Source organism: Lissotriton helveticus, chromosome 2_1 (assembly GCF_964261635.1).
Source record: "Lissotriton helveticus chromosome 2_1, aLisHel1.1, whole genome shotgun sequence".
NCBI classification, from domain to species: Eukaryota; Metazoa; Chordata; class Amphibia; order Caudata; family Salamandridae; genus Lissotriton; species Lissotriton helveticus.
Window position 1 is genome coordinate 371,789,150 of NC_136059.1, and position 17,896 is coordinate 371,807,045.

The window sequence follows — 17,896 nt, forward strand, 5'->3', positions numbered from 1 at the left end:
GAATTGAAGAAAAACATCCACTTAAGCTCACGAGTATTCAGCATCGTTGTAATATTGCCTCCGCGAGGTCCTAGCATCGCTTTCTCAAGTATCACACCCACTTGAGAATCTCTGGTGGATGGGAGTCCGATCTGAAGTGGTCAACAAGAGGACCGCCATGTACCTCACATCTGATCCTACTCATGTGTTGGAGGATCCGCATTTTTGCCCTCTGTTGAGTTTGGCCAATGTAGATTAAGTTACACGGACAGACTATTGCATAAATGATGTTTGAGGTATTGCAATTACTGAATGTTTTTAACAGGACCTTCCGTTGGTTGTGCTGGAATTCCTTCGTCTGTATCGTGGTGTCACACGCCTTACAGTTGCCACATCTAAAATGACCAATTACTGGTGGGAGATTCCATAGTGATGTTATGGTGGGTTCGTCAGGGGTAGGCAGGAGAGAGCGTACCACAAAGTCTTTCACACTTTTCGCTTTTCTGAAAGCGTGTAATGGAGTGCCAACGTGGTTGATGTCATCTGAAATGAGTTTCCAATGCTGATTTACGATACGTTTGATTTTGTTGCTCTTAGTAGAGAAAGTAGTGACACAAACTATTCGATCTTGTTCCTGGATGACATGGTCTTTCTGAGCCAGTAACTGTTCCCGCGGGTAAAACCAGGCTCTTTTACGTAATTTGGTAACTAGTCTTCTGGGAGATCCACGTTGTTGAAGGCGATTTGACAGGTCATCAGATTGTTCTAGATAGTGTTCTTTGTTTGAACAGTTCCGACGGATCCGTAAAAACTGTCCGAAAGGCAGATTGTCGCGCAGAGCTCGGGGATGGTGGCTGCTGTACTGTAGTAGAGAGTTTCTCTCTGCCGGTTTACGATTCAATGTGTGAAAGGATGACAATTCCGATTGGTCACCGTTCCAAATTAATAAAATGTCATCGATATACCTCATCCGGAAAGCAACTCTGCTGCCTACCCCTGACGAACCCACCATAACATCACTATGGAATCTCCCACCAGTAATTGGTCATTTTAGATGTGGCAACTGTAAGGCTTGTGACACCACGATACAGACGAAGGAATTCCAGCACAACCAACGGAAGGTCCTGTTAAAAACATTCAGTAATTGCAATACCTCAAACATCATTTATGCAATAGTCTGTCCGTGTAACTTAATCTACATTGGCCAAACTCAACAGATGGCAAAAATGCGGATCCTCCAACACATGAGTAGGATCAGATGTGAGGTACATGGCGCTCCTCTTGTTGACCACTTCAGATCGGCCTCCCATCCACCAGAGAGTCTCAAGTGGGTGATACTTGAGAAAGCGATGCTAGGACCTCGCGGAGGCAATATTACAACGATCCTGAATACCCGTGAGCTTAAGTGGATGTTTTTCTTCAATTCAATACAATCAGGTCTCAATGAACATGATAGTTCATTTTCCCAGCTAGCCACACTGCCTTGAAATTCTGCTTAGTAATTTCCCATTATGGGGTTTCTGTGGACATGATTTTCATATGTAATTTTCAGTATGTGTCTGGCACTCTTAGGAGGTTATACCGTTGTTCATATGTTGGGAGGCTCAGCTATGCTAGACAACAGCAATGCATCCAATGTAATGATATAACTCTTGGCTGACTATATGGCCCTTCCACTCTTTAGAGCTGTCATTGACGCATATATGTCATCCAGGTTTTTACCGTCATGTGACAGGTACACCGTGGAATGGACATTCTCCTCATTTGTATTAATGGTCATGCATGATAATACTAAATCGTTATACATGAATATTCCAATGTCACTTTTTTATAATTGTGGCATATCAGGGCCTTACTAATTATGATAGAGATCGGCATCTCATCTATACTTTTATCGATTCATGTTTTACCATCTACAATGTCTAGGTACTCCAGATAAGGCATCCAAAAATTGTCTGTAGATAACTAATTTTGCATATGTGTCATCCAGGTTTTTACCGTCATGTGACAGGTACACCGTGGAAGGGATATTTCTCCTCATTTGTATTAACAGTCATGCATGATAATACTAAAGCGTGAGACATGAATATACCAATGTCACCTTTTCATAATTGTGACATATCAGGGCCTTACTAACTATGATAGAGATCGGCATCCCATTTATATATTTTTATTGATTCATGCTCACCATCTACAATGTCTAAGTACTTGTATACTCCCGAGAAGGCATTCAGAAATTGTCTTTAGATAATTAATTTTGCAACCAACGCGTCCATTGATTCCACCAATAGAAATAGCTACTTTGTAATACTTGTAATACATACCCCTTTCATTTACATCGTGATCATCATTATTAATATGATTCAGTCACGGAGTCTCCACCAAACTGAGTCTTTCCACTATTTTTATCTGAGAGTCAGGGTCACGTGACTCCATCTCCCTGGTTACCAACTAAATAGGAAGTTTGCCTGCCATTTTGGAGCCTGCCGTGGAGACGCCGGTTTTGATTTCCTTCCCCGGTAAGCTCACTCGACGCTCTGGCGGTTCTGTCTACCTCTGATCCAAACATTCCCTTGTACAACTCGAGCATAATAATAATCGATCTTTATGCTCCCTCTCTCCCCAGCGGGTGACTTCTGATTTATTTGCAGCGCCTGTGATCACTTGGGGACGACCATAACGCATACCGAATTTTCTGGTAAGCCTCGTCTGGCGGTACTCAAAATATGATACCTTGCTGGATCTCGGCTGCGTTTACTGATGTAGTTCCCTTATGCCTCTAGATTAATCTTCGGATTTCCAGTGCCCAACGTCCCCAGGCCTGTTTTCGATTCCTGCCGCAACGCGAGTGGCAATTAACAAGATGTAAGTTTTTCGAATTGGTTAACGAAATTTCATGCTGATTTTATGATTTATCCTATATTCTCAGCCCATTATAACATAAACACGTGTAAATTATGTGTTCATACTCCCTAGGAATTCAAAGTCTTCACATGGAGGTTTCCCACAATGATAATAAGATGATGAGCACCGAATGAATAGGTATGCTCTCCCTTCAATGTGTGCTTATCAAAATTAATTTAACTGCTGTTTAGTTTAAATGGGTTTAATAATCTATACTCCATTATTGATATTAATAGGTTGCTAGTCCCAAACCCGTCCTGATGAAGACCCCGCCGCAAGGGTTCCACTAAGTCCTGCACCATCTGTGGGTCGAAACGTCGACAACTGTTCTCTGCATTCCAGCCCCCATTTGAAATTGTTACATAATTGTACTACGTGGGGCATGTGATTTTTAGTGATTACCCTGATTCATGATCATCCGTGCATTTCAATTGATGTGTAAATGTGTCAGATTTTGTTCTGATTTTATTGTCACTTCCCCTACTTGCACCATCCTCACTTTATCACTTTTTCCCCTATTCCTTGGGCACTATTCAACCGTTTCAAAATGATTAATGTTGGATACTATATCCTGGTTGTGTCTACTCTGTGAATAAAACATTGTAGACTCATTAAGTGCAGTAATATTATTATTTAAATTGAGATAATTAGTTAACTTCTACTGGGACCCCACTCCTCTTAGTACCTAATCCTCACTGGTACAGCAAAATCCCACCTAGCCCCCCGCAAAACAACTCTAAACGCAGCAGCCAAAATGGTCAGCGGAGTCAAGAAATTTGAGCACATTGCACCTGCACTCAAAGGTCTAAAATAGCTCCCAATAGAGATGCGTGCCAGCTTCAGAACTGGCTGCCTCACGCACAAAGCACTCCACACAGGTAAACCCGAATACCTGGCCTCCAAACTCAAAAAACTCCCTTCTGCTCATTCCTATGAAAACACGCAAACAGAAAACCGCTGCACGATCCTTTACTGGAAACGCGCTGACAATCTGGAACACCATCCCAAAAGACATTAGGACTATGCTGTCCTTTGTAAAATAAAAAAAACTCCTAATATCCTCTACCTCAAGCGTGCCTTCCCAGACAGATAACCAGCACTGAAGGGCACATATTTGCATTCCGCAGCACCTGGACACTCTGTCACCATAATCTACCTCCTCATAGCACCCTTTCACCTTTCCAAGCTCACACTCCCTGAATATGGTTCTGCACAAGACAATCGTTCACTCTGCGAGGCTCTCAGGACTGCCCTGCCTCAATGTTGCACTACATGCCGGGACTTCCGAACCAATTTATATATTTATGACTATTTGGGATTCCTGTACTGTAACTGTTGTAAAGCGCTCCAATACCCTCGGGTCTGACTAGCACTATATAAAACTCCTCAAATAAAAGAAATACATTTTTGTGTCGTCTCTTACCCGATGCCGAGCGTGAAGACTTGGAGCCCGAGGAGCGATGATGGTGGCCCGCGAGCTTCCTCTGAAGCGGCCCCTGGACCATGAATGCCGCTGGGACGAGTGCCAGACCTCAAGCAGCTTCCGGCGCAGCTCCCTCAAGGCCTTCGAGGCCATGGCCAGACACCAGGCATCCCTACGTACACCAGAGTAGACTCAAATACATAGGAGACAAAAATCTCAAAAAGATAGTCAAAAAGTGACTAAGATACGTGCTCTAACCGGATCTGCGCTTACTGACGCGGAAAAAGAAAGAACTGACATCAGCGAGCATGGGTGGCGCCTAAGTAGTCTCCGTGATGTCATCTCGGCGCTTACGATGCCAGCGACGGACACGAAGCCGCACGACGCCACCTACTGACACGCAGGGGTACTGCTGACGAAAGACTTTCTGGATCCAGTCTGACGCCTGGGGATATTCTAAGGTAAGGAATTTATCACTAACGTGTCTCTTTCAGATCCACTTCTTTAGTATATGGTTTGGTCTCCCCCCAGAGACCAATGTATATTTGTGCTACTTACCTGATTTCTTCAAGTATTTTCATGTGTACTGTTGATATCTCGGGATATGACTCACACACTATCACATACCCCTACAGCTAATCCAAGCAACCTCCTTATCAACTCAGAGCAGGGGTGGAAAAGTATATTGTGCAATGTGAGATCCCTCCCTAAGCACTCCGCCAAGGTTTGGGATCTCCGCTCCTCGATGCAGCCCGACCAAGGGTTTTTAACCGAAACTTGGTTGAAGCCCCATTCAGTCCCCTCTATAGCACTTGCTCTGCCTGAGGGATATACATTAATTCGCATGGACAGGCAGAATAAAAAAGGAGGTGGAATTGCTATTGTGCACAGGGACAACATCAAGATTACTGTGCTGGAGCAACACAGTGACCCGACCATGGAAGTACTGGTCTTCCGTATCGACCTTGTGAGAAAGTGCAATCTTTCTTGCATTGGTATGCCCCCACTTTTTTCTGAACTGCTGATGTGCTATGACTGAGTGTGCCCTGGGTTCCTGCCAACCAGGTACCTAGGGCCTGTGCTCCTTCCCTAAAAATATGCTGAAACTAAAGACCCAATTGGCAACTCTGGCCACCTGTCAGCCCCTGGTAAATGGTACCATAGGTACCCAGGGCATGGTGACCAGGGGAGACCCCTGAGGGCTGCAGCACTTATTGTGCCACCCTCATGGGCCCTGTAACCTGGCACCCACACACTGCCTTTGCAGGGTGAGTGCCTAAGTACAGAACTGGAAAAAGAAGTCGACATGGCACACATTCCTGTGTGCCATGCCCACAGAACCCACTGAACCTGGCATACTTCAGTCACCCCTCTAGCTGGGTGCCCTATGCCAGAGGTAAGGGCACAGGTGCATGAGCCCTGTGCCCCTACAGTACCCAGGGCCATTCCTGGGCACTGTAAGTGCAGTGATGCCATTAAGAGTATATGGTGCTGGGAGGTTGTCATCACGAACTCCACAGCACCATAATAGCTACACTGAAGACTGACAAGTTTGGTACCAAACTTCTCAGCACATTAAACCCGCACTGATGCCAGTGTGGGATTTACTGTAAGATGCACCAGAGGGAATCTTAGAGATGACCTCCAAAACCCGAACCTACAATCCATGTCTGGGTTGAGTGTCGGCAGAGGATGCCACACAGCAGACATTTATTTATTTATTTATTTATAATTACATTTATTGAGCGCGCAGCTACCCGAAGGTTTCCCGGCGCTAAGGCAGACTAAACGGTCAGAAAAAGTGGGAGAAATAATAAACCATAGGGTTAAGTGTTGAAAAGCCAAGTTTTAATTCCCTTACGGAAAGTAAGGAAACAGGATTCGAAGCGCAACTGTTGAGGTAGGGCGTTCCATAAGGAAGGGGCCAACAGGGCAAACGAGCGTCCACCCATTTTGGCTCTGTTGGTGCGTGGACATGTTGCTGGACCCCTGGGTGGAGAGCCCCCGCTCTCCTGGGCCAGCAACAATGCACATCCTGGACGAGGTGCTATGTCTCCTCCCCCAGGATGGACAGGGGGAAGCTTCAAAGGCATACCGCCTCTGAGAGCTTCTGCAGACCATTTTCTGTACCCAGCAACTGTCCCCCACCAGTTCTGTCCCCACTCTGGCGGGAAGACTGGTGTGAAAAACTCCGTCAGGAAGGGGGTGTGCCAACCTTTGCCAACCCCACCCCTCAGGTGGAGGAGGCAAGGTGCAGCACGACCCCGGGCTCCGGCCATCTTGTAGATGGGGAGCCCTGCCCAATCCCAACTAGGCTCCTGCCACCCCCCCCCCCCCCAGGAAAGGAGCAGGCTAGGGGGTGTACTCACCCCAGGACAGGGACCCATTGGTCCCTGCCCTTGCCCTACCTGTAACGCCCCTAAATTTAGTATTTGGGGGCTCCCTGAACCTTCCTTCTTGAGATCCCGATACCAAAAAATAAGAAAGAAGATCACAAAGAAGAAGACCAGCTGTGCAGCTGCTAACAACACAACAACAACAACTGACTTGGCCACAGCCCTACCGGCCTGTTGATCCTGGAACCTGCTCCTGCCTAAACCCGGTGATCCCCGCGGACAGCAACCTTGAGACACCCAGAGGACCTGCCTGCCTTGACCCTCTTGAAGATTGGGACTCCCATCAGCAGAGGCTCTGCTGCAACAACCCACCTGGTGCCCACCTGGTGCAGAGTGGGCTGGTCCGGAGCTTCCTGGTGCCCACTAGGAAGCTCCGGACCAGCCCACTCTGCACCAGCCGAGCCCGGGCCGGGCCAACCCGAACCAAGACCACGAAGACGTCCCCCCGGCGACTGGGACCCGAAGTCCAGTGCCCAAAGACCCTCCTCGACGAACCAGCCGACGCCGCCTGCAGACTCAGAACCAGGGGCCACCCCAACCGCGACCAGTCGAGGGTAAGCTTTTCTGACGACCAAAGACACCCCTGCACCCGGCGCCCTACAGCCCCCTGTGCCTCCTTTTGGGGTACCAACCTGTGCTCCAAGATCCCAACTTACCTCTCGAAGTGCTGGTCGCACCTGGAGAGTCTCCGTCCCCGAGCCTGCAGCCTTTGTCCCCTTTTCAAGATCCTCATTGGATAACATTGAGCGCCCGATGGCTCAAAAGCACCCTCCACCCAGCCACCCGAGTGCCGCTGGCTGTGACCCCTTTGTCCTATCCTACTTCCCCCCTTGCCCTGAGCAAGTGACCAGGAGCCCAGCTCCCAGAGCCGCGTGCCTGCTAGCCAACAGCCACCAACCGAAGGCCCCCCTTCCCTCATTGGATATCATTGGGGCTACCTACCTCTGCACCTGGTGGCCCCTGTGCCGCTGGGATTGAACTAACTGTACTCACCTGACCCTGGGGGACCTGAGTCTATACCCAGAACCTTAACTTTACCAACCAAGTACTCACCTGGAAACCGGTAATTTACTTACCTGCCATTGGATAACATTGATTCCTTTTGACTCGAAAATTTTTTAAGTGTGAAGTTTTGAAAACTGGAAATATTCACATAAAATCAGCTAAGTCCGATTTCCGAAGTACTCACCTGTGACCAGGGGAGAAGCCAGTACTGTACCTTTTCAGCCCAGTACTGAACCGCAAGAGTAATCCCATGCGGGTTTACTAGTAATCTGTATTTTCTCCATAGGAACCCATTGTCTGCTTTTTTAAGAACTTTCTTCTAAGTGTCTACTTTTGAAAACTGGAAATATTCTTTAAAAATCATACGAAATACTGAAACACAATTACCTACCTGTTTTGAGTTAAGCCCCCAGTACTGGCCCTAGGAGACCAGTGCTGGGTTACAAAAGTAACGCGATCGTACTTTACCTGCAACCTGAATTTTCTCCCATTGAATAACATAGTCAAATTTACATTGAAAAGTTTCTAAGTGTGAACTTTTAAAACAGCTTTATATTCATGAAAGTTCACCACAGTACCTAAAACATTTTTGCTAATCTGGTTTCAGCTTAGACCCCAGGACTGAATCACAGACCTAGTCCTGGAACTACCAAAGTAATCCATAAAGTAATCAACTGTACTTATATGTAGAAAACCCATTGAGCTCAATGCTAGACTGTGTTTTAGGATTGTGTTGCTTACCACCAATACTGTAATCATTGTGTGCATGAACTTTATTGCTCCCTTGCAAAGTATTTACATGAGAGTATTCATAACAAGAAAAGTATATTTTTATAACTGTTGGTGGTTCTAAAAATAAGACAACTATATCAGTGGATATAAAAACAATTGGCCTGGAGTTTAGTCCTTGAATGTGTGAAACCTTTTGCTTACTGAGTGTGTACAACAAATGCTTTATTTACACCGTCCTCTGGTACTGCCTTACTGCTCGACCAAGCTACCACTTTGGAGAGTAAGGTCAGTTCCGACTTTAACCTCTGTTATACCTCTGGGGTTGGTGGACTCTATACACGCTGTACTACATTCGAGTCCAGTATATATAGAGCCACTTTCTCACAGACCTCTTATCTCGGATAAGTTGGAAGGGGGCCTTGGTATACCGGCCTCCTGGCCCGCTAAAATGCTTCCCTCTTCATCTTATCGAGTTAATCGCACCACATGTAATCGCGAGTAGCAATTTTTTGCTGCTGGGAGATTTTCATATACACAGTGAGTGCGGTTCTAATGTGGATACAGAGTCACTTGTAACGGAGCTAGCCACCCTTGGGTTAACCAAGCTTAATGAGGGCCCTACCCACACAGCGTGCCATAACCTGGATATCGTCTTTTCCAACTCCCCTAATGTCTCCTGTAAATCCCCCCAGTCGTTGCCCTGGTCTGACCATGCGTTAATTGAATTTAGTATTCAGGCACCTAGGAAGAGAACTCATGTCATTCATGACACCCCTGGCTTTTTCAGACAGTGGAAGAGAGTTACCCCAGAGGGCTTTAAAGCATCTTTTGTAGAGCGACGGATACTAGAATCAGATAACATCAAAGAGGCGCTTGCCAAATACAACTTGGCAGTTTCTAGTGCCGTGGACCAGTTAGCCCCTCTGAAACCCCTTCCCAGTACACCTAGGCTCTCCCAGAACGCCTTGTATTCCCCCCGACTTAGTAAGCAGAAGCGAACCTGTAGGAAGTACGAAAAACGGTGGCGTGTTACGCATGAGGAGGAGGACAAAGTCCGGTATCATGCGGCCCTGGCTGACTACCACAGGAATATTAGGGCAGCACGCAAAGATCATATATAGCCCTACAATTAGATCTGGCCAGAAATGACCCAAAGGTGCTATACCGCATCTTAAAGACCTTTACGGATCCTAAGACGTGCGAGAATCCGATGGTTCCTACACAAAAAATGTGCGATGATATTGGTACCTTCTTATACAGTATTCTCCCATTACTATGACTCCTGCAGAATCTGGGCAGGCGGCCATTCAATTGCTGGGAAGCTTTGCCCCGGTGTCACAAGAGGAGACTGAGTCATTGATCCACTCAGTAAAATATGGTTCACCTCAGGATCATATGCCAGCAAAAATCATCACTTCTCTTGCCAGCCACCTGTCCCCCTCCATTGCACATCTCCTCAATCTCTCCCTTAAAGAAGGTGTGGCCCCTTTGGAATGGAAAGCAGCACTGGTTATGCCTATCCGAAACAACACCAAGCCCCGCTAACTGAGTTTTCCAATCTTTTCCCCATCTCTCTCCTCCCTTTCCTGGGCAAACATTTGGAGAAGGAATATGCTACTTACCAGTATGCATCTGTTCTTGGCATGTAGGGCTGCTGACATTCATATCTGTGCATAGATCGCCGCCTAGTGTTGGGTCCGGATGATTGCAACTTGTTGTCCTGGAAGAGTCTTCGAAGTATCACGAGATAGGTGACTCCTCCCCTGGACTACAGTGTGCATGGGCATCTTCTCCATCCTCAGATTGTTTTTCGCCATTGTGGCAGAGATGGAGATAGTAAAGTAAGAGATGGCCATGCAAAAGAAAATGCTGCAGCTGCGACAGGCACCGGGGAGGAGGGCGGGCGATATGAATGTCAGCAGCCCTACATGCCAAGAACAGATGCATACTGGTAAGTAGCATATTCCGTTCGAGGCATGTGGGCTGCTGAATTCATATCTGTGCATAGACTGTATAGCAGTATCTCCTCTAGCGGTGGTTACCTGTGCCAGCTGCAGCATTTTTAAAGAGGGTTTTGAGGACAGCCTGGCCTACAGCAGTTTGCTGATTTGCTTGTACGTCTACACAGTAGTGTTTTGTGAAAGTGTGTGGTAGTCCATGCGGCTGCTCTACATATGTCTTCAAGAGGAATATTTCCTAGGAAAGCCATGGATGCCCCCATTTTTCGCGTAGAGTGTGCTCTTGGGGGGACAGTTAAAGTGTGTTTAGCTTTTAGATAACATATTTGAATGCATTTAACTATCCATCTGGGTATTCCTGACTTTGATATGGGATTTCCTTTATGTTGTGGTGAAAAAGTAACAAATAATTGCTTTGTTTTTCTAAATGATTTCGTTCTGTCCACATAATAAAGCAGAGCTCTCTTTACATCCAGTGTGTGTAGGGCTCTTTCAGCTACTGACTGTGGATTCTGGAAGAACACTGGCAGTTCTATTGATTGATTAATATGAAAATTGGATATGACTTTCAGCATGAACTTAAGTTTTGTTCTAAGAACTACCCTGTTAGCATGTACTTGCATGAAGGGTTCTTGAATAGCTAGTGCTTGTAACTCGCTAACTCGCCTAAGTGAGGTGATCGCAATCAAGAATGCCACCTTCCACGTTAGAAATTGCAGTTCGCATGAATGTAGAGGCTCGAAAGAAGGACCCATAAGTCTGGTAAGTACTACATTTAGGTTCCAGACTGGGGAAGGTGGGTGTCTTGGAGGAATTACCCTTTTCAGACCCTCCATAAAAGCCTTGATTGCTGGGACTCTAAACAGTGAAAGGTGTTGCCTGTTTTGAAGGTCTGCTGCTATAGCAGCGAGGTGTAGTCTTATTGAAGAGTATGCTAGGTTGCATCTTTGAAGATGCAGGAGGTAACATATAATGTTTTGTATGGAAGCATCTAATGGGTTGATTTGGTTATTGTTGCAGTAAATAACAAATCTTTTCCATTTAGCTGCATAGCATGCTCTAGTAGTTGGCCGTCTTGCCTCCTTAATGATGTTCATGCAGTCTGGAGGCAAGTTAAGGTATCCGAATTCTAAGACTTCAGGAGCCAGATCGCTAGGTTCGCTTGGTTGGTAAAGTTAAGGTTCTGGGTTTTCTCCATGGTTCCGAGTTAGAATGTGGGGTGCAAGGTGCAGCCTTTGATGAGGAACTACTGAAAGCTCTAGGAACGTTGTGTACCATGGCTGTCTCGCCCATGTGGGAGCAACTAGGATTAGTGTGAGTGACTATTGCCGCAGTTTGCGTGCCACCAGCGGAATCAGTGGTGCTGGGGGGAAAGTGTACGCAAATCTGCCGGACCAGTTCATACATATCGCATTGCCTTGTGACAACGGATGTGGGAACCTGGCGGCAAAGTACTGGCATTTTGAGTTTTCGTTTGTGGCAAACGGATCTATCTCTGGATGCCCCCACTGGCTGAAGAATGGCTGGAGAACTTGGTGGTGAATTTCCCATTCGTGTAGTTGCTGGCTGTGTCTGCTGAGCAGGTCCGCTATTTGGTTGTCTTTCCCTGGGAGGTGTTCTGCCAGGAGAAAGATGTCTTTTGGAATTGCCCACTTCCATATGCTCTTTGCCAAGTGGGACAGCTGTGGAGAGTGTGTTCCTCCATGTTTCTGAATATAGTACATTGCTGTCACGTTGTCCGTCCGGATCAACACAGTCTTGCGGTACAAGTATTTTCTGAATGCTTTCAGGGCTAGGAATATCGCTAGCAACTATAGTTGGTTGATATGCAGTTTCTTTTGTTTGATTGTCCAGAGCCCTTGTACTGTGTAGTGAAGGAGGTCAAGAAATAGGTTTAAAACTTTTTCGGAGACATCATCCTCTGACTCATCTGATTCAGAGAAAAGGAGTAATTACTCAAAAAAGCAGGTTGCGTTTTCAGAGCAGGGCCAGCAACGAAAGGTCGTCACAAAACACCATGGGAAATGAGGACAAGGAACCGATTTTACAAGTCGTAGGGGGTCCTAGTACGGTGGTTAATCTTTCATCGAAAGTACTTTCTATTGATGAAGAGGCTGTGCTAAATTTAGAATTGAAGTTTGTACCATGTAAGCAGACTGATTTCACTAAGCTTAAACTAGAGGCCATAAAATTCTGCCGGAAAATACGATTGAAGGCCTTCTTTTTTAATCAACCCACGATCACAAATAAAGAAACTACTGGTCTCAGAAATAAATCTACATTTGTTCCAAGTCAAAACATCCCGAAACAAGTGTATACTTTTGAGCAGGTGTTGTTGTCATCAATAAATAAGCTTGAAAAATCTAAAAAAATACGTCAAGCAAAATATCAGCTATAAACAACGAATGGCGATACAGTCATTAAAGGATGACCAAACCGTAGTGATAAAAGAGGCGGACAAAGGCGGGCGGTTGTCATCTGGCCACACGAGATGTATTTGTCAGAAGGACTCAAACAGGTACAGAATGAGACATGGTACCGCCAACTTACTGAAGACCCATTGAAACAGATTCAAGGAACAATTGCGGATGTTTTGCAAATGGGTAAGGACGGAGGATTTCTGGGACTAAAAGTTTGATTTCTTGATGAAAAAGTTTCCCAGAACCCCTGTCTTTTATCTACTACCTAAAATTCATAAGAACTTGCAAATACCCCCGGGTCGACCCATAGTATCTGGGTGCGATTCCTGCCTCAAGCCCATCTCAAAATATGTCGACTTCTTTTTGAAGCCTTTCCTAAAGGATGTTAGATCATACTTGAGGGACACGACCGACTTTTTGACTAAGGTAGAGGGAACTGGTTTTGATCCAATGACACAGATAATGGTGACAATGGATGTCACTTCCCTCTACACCCAGATCCCGCAGGACGAGGCACTAGAGGTGATTGAACTATATCTTGAAAGTAGAGATAGACCACATCAAGTGCCCAATTCTTTTATTCTCAAACTAGCAGAAGTGGCTCTCACAAAGAACTACTTCATGTTCAATGAGCAATTCTACATGCAAGTGAAGGGGACTGCCATGGGATGTCCTTATGCCGCTGAGATGGCAGTCCTCTTCATGGCGCAGTATGAGGAAACATTTGTTGAAATGAACAATCCATTTAAAGGACACATCAGCCAATGGTGGCGCTATATAGATGACATCTGGCTCCTGTGGCAGGGGGGCCAGATGGAGCTATTGGCGTTCCACGGCTGGTTGAATGCAAGACATGATGACATTAAATTCTCTATTGAGTTTAGCATGGTGAAGATGACATTCCTAGTCGCGCACTAATAGCTGTTGAGGGGCAGCTTAAGGCATCCTTATATAAGAAGGCGACAGACAAAAACACTATTTTACACCATCGAAGTGCCCACCCTAGGAGCCTGAAGACGAATCTGCCATATGGGCAGTTGCTCCGAATAAGGAGAAATTGCACCGAGCTAAGCGATTTTGATGAATACTCACAAACCTTCTGTGGCGAAATGATACAGAGGGGGTCCCGTAAAAAGCTCTTGAAACATTCAAGGAAAAGAGCAAGATTCACACCCTGCGAGTCCCTATTTGAAAAGAAACCGAAGAAAGAGCTTGACAAGTTAGTGTGCATGACCACGTTTGGACCTGATACACACAAAATGAGGCAGGCGGTACTTAAGAATTGGCACCTCCTCGAGGGCCTTGAATGCCCTTTCCCGAGACCGATTTTTGCCTATAAGAAAAATCAAAGTATAGGTCAACAGATTGTCAGAGCTGATATTTCTGTACACAAGGCAAAAAATGATCTGTTGAGTCAGTGGAAAATGAAGCCACTTGAAGGACACCACAGGTGTGGTAATTGTGTTGCCTGCTCTAGCACGGTAGAAGGGAATGAATTTCAACATTTGGGCACTAAATGGAAGCATCAGGGATTTACAACCTGTAAGACAAAAAACGTGGTGTATGTGATAATATGCCCGTGCAATAAGATCTATATTGGGAAAACTAACCAACAGGTCAATTTGAGAATTTGCCAGCACAGGTCTCGCACAAAAAAGAAAGTGATGTCAGCACCTATGGTCGAGCATTTTGCAGAGAAGGGGCACAGTGAGAATGATTTCAAATGGTCTATTTTATTTACCATCAGTCAGGTTAAATGCCCAACAGATGTAGATAAGAGTCTTGTTACAAAAGGAGGCATACCTCATTCTTAAATTTAATAGCACAGTAACAGGACTTAACAATCTGTCAGAAATATCACGATTGTGAACTTGACGGTATATACATCAATATCCCTGCTCTGAATGATATTCACCCGCTCTTAGATTAAGATGCAATCATAAACACAACATCGTTTAGGAGTGCCTTTTGCTTCCTGTTATTATAAACTGAGACAGTCCTCCGCTTCAGCAACCATGGCTATTGTTCATGAAAGTCTTTGTTCCATTAATGAACTGACTCATGTTTTCTGTCCAAGTTCCGGAATTTGAGAGCACTGCATTATAACCAATTACCAGCCTGACGGCCAAAAACCGAATAATTGCTGTGGGAATGAAGCGATAATGTAGGAAGGACGAAGTATACATTGACACTAGAAACAGCCTTTTCATCCATGGAAACTATGTGTCCCATAAACCCCATGGCGATTGACGTTTATGTTAATATGGGCGGAACAAGATGGCCCCGCGTATACCAGAATCAAGTGATTCCGTTCAAGGTGAAGGAGCTGAAAACAGGTACTTAGTGCGATTCGGTTTGACCAGGTACATAAGCGGCAGTTGTTATTGTGCGTAGTACACTAGTATTCATTAAATCTTGTTGCATCCTTAGGTACAACTTTTTGAGGACACGCGCCATAATAAGACACGAGAGGACACAAAAAGTTTTTCATAGTTTGCGCTGGTAGCGCGCCGAGAGAAGATCACGATTAAGTGTTTAGGAATGAGGAACGTCGCGTTCTTCTAAGATTAAGGTATGTTCATTCAGAAAGTTCCGGGGCATGCATCCCTGAGAAACTCTGAAATTGACAAAATGGCTCTAATTTCGCCACTTTCTTTCCTTTTGTCAGACTCCGTATTACATATTTGATTTTAAGGGAACCTACAGCCGTGACTGTGATCCAATCCTCCGCGAGAGAGGTAGGATATGATTGGTTTACCTACTCCTTACACATCTTTTAAGGAACTTGGTAAATAGAATTATAATGGAGCATCCTTGCCCCCCCTGTTCGTAGGTGGTGTTGTCCTTTACCTCCAACAAATAGTACATTACTTGTACAGAAGAGTTAGTCCTGAGCCTGAAGACATTGATAGAGGCCAGTTGTATAGATATCGACAGGTACTTCTGTGTGTAAATAATTGGTGGTGCAATTTGAACAGAATTAGAGGAATGCAGTGAAATAATAAAAACTTTATTGGTTTTCTGCATTTTAATATAGACAATTGACAGAGCCCTGATGAAAGTCCAGGAACTGGTTTCCTTGGACTAGAAACGCGTCGGCACATCTGAAGGAGCAATTCGTAACATCGAGCGTTGTAACTGGCTGCGGCCAGTGGTTAAGTTGTTTTTCAACTAAAGAGTTGCTCTTTCCTTTTTGACTTTGTCTCTTTCTCTTTGTTCATGGATATAGATTAGGTCTATCAAAGAACAATTCATGTATTTTGTTTGTATTGTCTATTTTATGAAGAATGTATGATAAATTGTATATTTGAAATGTATATTTATATTTTTGTCTTGTAAATAGTGTTGTACAGATCTAATTGAAACTTATTGAATGTTTTTTTCCTTTTTTGTACAAATTCACTCTAAAAGATTGAAAAAATATTGAAGTAGAACGGTATAAATAAAATACCAGGTCAAACATAAAAGAATATTTGTTTGCCCTATTTGATTAAGTGCTTTTCTAAAGAAAATAGGTGGGGGCAGGCAATTTTTGTTTGCTATGCTATTTTCCAATGGCAATCGCCATCCCACTCTATAAGGAAAATGCTTAAACGTGATGATGCGGAACAGTTGGTCAATTGCATTGTTTATGGTACACTGCTGCCTGTAACTTTACTCAATAAGTACTTTTAGGAATTAGATAGTACTCTCAGTAAAGTAGTTTAAGCGTTGTGTGTAATAGGGAAAAGTGTGATGAGTATTAATTCCACAAACTAAAGGAGTTATATTGAAACTTAAATCACCCACATTAGAGCTGCAGTAAGCAAAATGTTTTATTACAATGAAATTCCTTCCAAAAAGCGCTTCCAATCCCAGCGGTCGCAAAATGTAGTACAGGGACAGAAGCTGAAGCAATATATTTACAAGCCAAACGAGAAGGCTCTGAAGGCGAGGTCTGCCGCACGCTCGTGCACACTGCTTAAAGCGAGCACAGCCCACGGCTCCTGTGGTGTCAGTGGAACAGATGCGCGCCTGCCATTCTGGGATCCCTGACAAGCGAACTGCGCATTTTATCTGAATAAAAAATGTCAAGAACTTAAGCATAACACGCGCAGTATTAGAAAACGGTTTATCAGTCCGTGGGCGTCAACCAAGAGGAAATGGACCCCTTTGTTTTCATACTTCTGAATGTTCAAAGTTGTGTGCGCATGCGGCACTAAAGTTATCGCGATCGGATTCACGCGATATAGCCACATGGCAGCTGTGCACGTTGAACGCGCTTCTGCGCATAACAGCAAGCATAGGGCTGGAAAAAGCTTGTGGGCAGCACTTTGAAAACTCGCTTCTAAATGTCTCGCAGAGCAGCGCATGCGCTGACTCAGCGAGACCTAAAAAGCATTGTTAGTCAATGAAAGGTCAAATGCTTCAACTTATCTGTGAGTACTGCGTTCAACAGTCTCTGCCCATGCCTGCCAAAATTATGGGACAAAAGCTGTTCCTAAAGATTCACTCAACATTTTGCAATTGTTTCACAAGTTAGTTTTAATAACCTGGATCTGTGATTAAAATGGTAATTAACTCGTGGTGAACACAATTTATCATGATACCACTTACTGTAGTTCATACTAAAACAAATATATTATATCACATTTCATTTGTGCGCTGTCCTTGTTGAACATGCAAGTGCAGGAAACCCCTGCGGTATGCTTAAAAATTAATGGGTCTTTAAGAGGTTGGTGGATTAGGGGGACATCCAACTAAACAGGCAGATGTCTTGCCCCATCAACTTTGAAGCATCACTGCCTTTTTCAGAAGTGGAGGAAATGCTGAATTTTGACAGAGAAGTCTCAGCTGAATACACTGTCGGAAAGCCATATTTGGTGCAACATCTGCTATAGTACTGATTAAATACAGGTGATTTTTCACTTCCAGGGTCCTCCATGCAAGGCATTACCAGGCACCACCAGAAAATGTACAAAAATACTTAGAGAAAGTGCAATTTCTACATGTTGGGGACATTAGTTTTTTGTTTTTCAAAAATCAATCTCTGCTTTTTTGGGGGGTTGGGAGAGTCTGCTTCTGGAATGCAAGAAAATA

The 17,896-nt window shown here is 44.7% G+C and overlaps 1 protein-coding gene across 3 annotated transcripts in view; it reads right to left on the reverse strand.

The window, feature by feature from the left end:
- Positions 1–17,896, reverse strand: part of RICTOR (RPTOR independent companion of MTOR complex 2) — a 1,600,666-nt gene that overhangs the window by 474,257 nt on the left and 1,108,513 nt on the right. The gene's annotated exons all lie outside the window — the stretch shown is intronic.